Source organism: Lolium perenne, chromosome 3, assembly GCF_019359855.2.
Source record: "Lolium perenne isolate Kyuss_39 chromosome 3, Kyuss_2.0, whole genome shotgun sequence".
In the NCBI taxonomy this organism is placed as follows: Eukaryota; Viridiplantae; Streptophyta; class Magnoliopsida; order Poales; family Poaceae; genus Lolium; species Lolium perenne.
In genome coordinates, this window is record NC_067246.2 from 172575707 (window position 1) to 172581464 (window position 5758).

Sequence of the window (5758 nt, forward strand, 5' to 3'; positions counted from 1 at the left end):
ATGCGGAATACTTTCACAATTGACACCGCCGGGAACACCACAACGAAACGGTGTGTCCGAACGTCATAATCGAACTCTCTTAGATATGGTTCGTTCTATGATGTCTCTTACTGATTTGCCGTTATCATTTTGGAGTTATGCATTAGAGACAGTGATGTCTATGCCCCCTCCTTTTCCTGTAGACAGTGTTGGGCCTCCAAGAGCAGAGGTTTGTAGAACAGCAGCAAGTTTTCCCTTAAGTGGATCACCCAAGGTTTATCGAACTCAGGGAGGAAGAGGTCAAAGATATCCCTCTCATGCAACCCTGCAACCACAAAGCAAGAAGTCTCTTGTGTCCCCAACACACCTAATAGGTGCACTAGTTCGGCGAAGAGATAGTGAAATACAGGTGGTATGAATGTATATAAGTAGTAGCAACGGCACCAGAAAAGTGCTTTGCCCAGACAAGAAACAAGCGAGTAACGCAGCAGTAGTAACGCAGTAAAACAATAAACAAGCAGCGATAGCAGTATTTAGGAACAAGGCCTAGGGATCATACTTTCACTAGTGGACACTCTCAACATTGATCACATAACAGAATAGATAAATGCATACTCTACACTCTTTTGTTGGATGATGAACACCATTGCGTAGGATTACACGAACCCTCAATGCCGGAGTTAACAAGCTCCACAATTCAATGTTCATATTTAAATAACCTTAGAGTGCATGAAAGATCAACACGACTAAACCAAGTACTAACATAGCATGCACACTGTCACCTTCACACTATGTAGGAGGCATAGATCACATCAATACCATCATAGCAATAGTTAACTTCATAATCTACAAGAGATCATGATCATAGCCTACGCCAAGTACTAACACGGATGCACACACTGTCACCATTACACCGTGCAGGAGGAATAGAATACTTTAATAACATCACTAGAGTAGCACATAGATAATACTCAACTTGATCACAAAGAGAGAGAGATGAACCACATAGCTATAGCGGAGCCCTCAGCCCCGGGGGTGAATTACTCCCTCCTCATCATGGGGGCAGCGATGGCGATGAAGATGGCGGTGGAGACGGCGGTGGAGATGGCTCCGGGGGCAATTCCCCGTCCCGGCAGGGTGCCGGAACAGCGACTTCTGTCCCCCGAATTGGAGTTTCGCGATGTGGCGGCACCCCTGGAGTCTTTCTGGAGTTTCGTCAATCGGTGTCGAAGTTTTAGGTCACGACGGCTTAAATAGGCGAAGAGTCGGAGTCGGAAGAGTCCCGAGGGGCCCACACCATAGGGTGGGGTGACCACCCTCCAGGCCGCGCCGGCCTATGAGGAGGAGGCCCTGGGCCTCCCCCTGGCTTGCCCTTCTGGCTCCGTGAGTCTTCCGGCGAAATAGAATTTACTGTAATTTTTCCGGATTTTTCCGAGCACTTTGGTTTTTGGGCCTTTTCTCGCAATAAACGGACATAATAAATGTAAACCGGCACTGTGGCATCTTGTTAATAGGTTAGTCCAATAAATGCCATAATATGATATAAAGTGCAAGTAAAACATGTAGGTATTGTCATAAAACAAGCATGGAACATCAGAAATTATAGATACGTTGGAGACGTATCAGCATCCCCAAGCTTAGTTCCTACTCGTCCTCGAGTAGGTAAACGATAAAAGATAATTTCTGAGGTGACATGCTACCAACATAATCTTAATCATACTATTGTAAAGCATATGAGATGAATGCATCGATTCAAAGCAATGTTAATGCAATGAGTAAACAATTGAATCATATAGAAAAGACTTTTCATGAATAGTACTTTCAAGACAAGCATCAATAAGTCTTGCATAAGGGTTAACTCATAAAGCAATAAATTCATAGTAGAGACATTGAAGCAACACAATGGAAGATTAAGTTTCAGCGGTTGCTTTCAACTTGTAACATGTATATCTTATGGATAGTTGTCAATGCAAAGAAATATAACAAGTGCAATAAGCAAGTATGTAAGAATCAATGCACAGTTAATACAAGTGTTTGCTTCTAAGATGGAGAGAAATGGGTAAACTGACTCAACATAAAAGTAAAAGAATGGCCCTTCGCAGAGGGAAGCATTGATTGCTATAATTGTGCTAGAGCTTTTTATTTTGAAAACAAGAAGCAATTTTGTCAACGGTAGTAATAAAGCATATGTATCATGTAAATTATATCTTATAAGTTGCAAGTCTCATGCATAGTATACTAATAGTGCCCGCACCTTGTCCTAATTAGCTTGGACTACCGGGATTATCGCAATGCACATGTTTTAACCAAGTGTCACAAAGGGGTACCTCTATGCCGCATGTACAAAGGTCTAAGGAGAAAGCTCGCATTGGATTTCTCGCTATTGATTATTCTCAACTTAGACATCCATACCGGGACAACATAGACAACAGATAATGGACTCCTCTTTTATGCATAAGCATGTAGCAACAATTAATTTTTCTCATATGAGATTGAGGTTATATGTCCAAAACTGAAACTTCCACCATGGATCATGGCTTTAGTTAGCGGCCCAATGTTCTTCTCTAACAATATGCACGCTCTAACCATAAGGTGGTAGATCGCTCTTACTTCAGACAAGACGAACATGCATAGCAACTCACATGATATTCAACAAAGAGTAGTTGATGGCGTCCCCAGGAACATGGTTATCGCACAACAAGCAACTTAATAAGAGATAAAGTGCATAAGTACATATTCAATACCACAATAGTTTTTAAGCTATTTGTCCCATGAGCTATATATTGCAAAGGTAGAGGATAGAAATTTAAAGGTAGCTGTCAACACCCGGATTTTTAAGTCCGGATGCCTATTATGTCATACATCGCAATCCCAGGAATATTGTTGTTGCGAGGCATAATAGTTAAGTATCACAGTCATCATTCATTACAAACCATAAGTCTTACAAATTTGGAATCACATGATCCATATTACACGAATAGTTGATCTATTGATCAACGAACAAACACAAGTTCATAGTTCAACATAGCGGAAGCGTAAGATACAAGGACTCTCTAGTCCACAGGCCAACGCTTGACGTCGGAAGGCGCTTAGTTGTCGTAGGCGTCCTGCTGGTCATCTCCTTGGTCATCTTCATACTCTGGCCATTTGAATAGCCAGGGACACAGCCGTGAGTACGTTGAGTACTCGCAAACTAATACTAATGTAAGTGCTAGACATTCTAGTATGGTTTGCTAAGCTCTAGTTTATTTGCATAAAGCTAGTTTTAGTTCACAAAGTTTGAGAAAAGCTTATTCAAGTGCTAACTAACTCCAGTGGGAACATTAGTGTCCTTCCCACCATTCAAGTGGTGATTTCAATTCAATTCACCACAAGTCATTTCACCATCATCTTTCAACATCATTTTCAAAGATATGACATTGGAAACTGTATGGCCTTTCCAACCGTCCGTAACCGTGGACGCGGCTATTCGAATAGGTTTACACTCTGCAGAGGTTGCACACTTGTGCCACAACATTTGATTTCATCCGTCGGGATTACCGAATCATCGTAACACGCACGCGGATCATCAACCATAACCTTTCACTTACAAATCCTAGTATGAGCACCTCTCCCCATGAGCTTGGCCTCCCAAAGTGAAGACAGATACCACTGGGAACTGCACAGGGTTTGGGCCGGACATTCACCTCATTTCGCATCATATCATATCATTTCTTTTGTTGTAGAGGCAGCTTTCGGCATAACCCCGATGACGCTTGTTTAGAGGGAACCCATACTAAGACGCATAAACTTCCAGTTAAGCCCTACCCATAATCAGGTATTGTGGGGGTACTTAATAATTGGAAAGGTATCGCATTCAAACCAACATCATTGTTTTATCAAAAATCACCATCTTCTCTTGTTCACATTCACCTTCAAAAATCATTCAATGGAATGCATCTTCATTCCAAGGTTTCAAAATCACTTCAAATTCACATTGTTCCCATCTAGAGTAGTCAAGTTTTAATTCATTAGCACTAGCTCTAATTCATGAGGGGTGCTAACTTGCTTTGCTTGGAGAAGACTAACTCACTACTCTAGTAATCAACTTGCACTTGGACCAAAGTTAACTATCAAAGTAACTCATTTAGAAAACAAGTAAAAACTTGTAAAGTAAAAACTTGGGATGGGTTCATATAAGAAAAGATAAGAAACATGGTGCCTTGCCCCAAGGGGCTTTGCACTTTGCAAGAATATTAGCTTGCCTTGGTAGTTCTCAAACTGTTCCTCCTCCTCCTCTTGGTAGCAACCTTCTTCTTCGGCGTACTCTCCGGTGCTACCGTCTAAATTTGAATACGAGTATAATTACTCACTAATTCAATGGCTATTCCATACATCACATATAAACACACAAACTACTCTATGCACACAAATAAATTAACTAGAGTGCATGGGTTGTGGGGTTTAAATAGAATTCACTTCTTTGTATTTCATATGTAAATGATAGTTTCCATAGGGTTCTTGAGAAATAATTTCCTCTCATTGAAATCTTCTTAAGATTTAATTTCTCAAACAATCATGTATGAACTCATATTGACCTTAGTCAAATGTTCATCATCATCATTTGTGAAAAGGATTTAAATGAGGTAGATGACCTCATACTATTTAAATAACACTACATTTGATTTAAATCTCAAGTAATTCATATAAGAGAGTTTGGGACCAGGGGTCCAAACATCCCATGAATTCATGTGAGACAAGTTTAAATGAAGTATAAGACTCCACATAATTTACTTTAATAGTTTTGGACAATATCAACTAGTTAAACTAGTCAAATGATCCATTAATTAAACTAGGGCATGATCATGCAAAGTGACCACACCATTTTATTGCAGAAACAATTAGTGTAAGTCAAATGTGAGCTATTAGAGTTGGAATTTTCTTAATATCTATTTTGGTTGATTTTTAAGAATTATTTGAATAGGGAAAACTCCCTGTCTTGTTATTTTTATCACATTTATTCTACAAAGAATCTGGCCATGGGGCCAGTGGCATGATGTAGATAATTTCTCTAGCTTTCCCACCATATAAAGTTCATCAAATTTGGTTGAGCCAATTTAATTCTATTGAATTTCAAAGTGGCAGCAGTATTGAAATTCATTTGGAAATATTTAAACTAGATTTGAATTAACAGGCCGGCGGGAAAACTAAACGGGCTGCCAGATTTAAAAACGGCCCAAACCAACCCAGTCCAGCCCAACCACGGTCCACAGACGCGCGGCGCGCTGACAGGGTGGGGTCCGCGCGTCAGTGACTCAGCGTCACCGAAGCGGTACGTTTTAAAGTGGAGCGTTGGATTAGAACGCAGATCAACGGCCGTGGTTCATCGTCGTCGCCGACGAGAACCCGACGATGCGGCGGCGGCAGTAGGGGGTCGGCGGGCTAACCAGTGCTCCAGCGAGGGATGGCAGTGTGCGTGGTGAAGTTGTGGACGACGGCGGAGCTCCTGGTACCGGCGGCTCCTCCTGGAACAGCTCCAATCGACGACGGCGACCTCCGGGTACTGGCGGCGTCGATCTTCAAATTGGAGCAGCTCCGGCGATGATTCGATGGGTGGAGTGGTGGTTGAGAAGCAGTGAGAGGTGGGGAGTGAGATGGTGTGCTTGGTTCTGTCCAGGGAACTCCCTATTTATAGGATTGAGAGAGGGTGGCGGGGCAGTGATGCGGGCGACCATGGCACGGCTTCTCCGGCGGCTGGTCGAGCTAGGCGTGGTCATGGCGATGCTCTACGTGTCCAGGC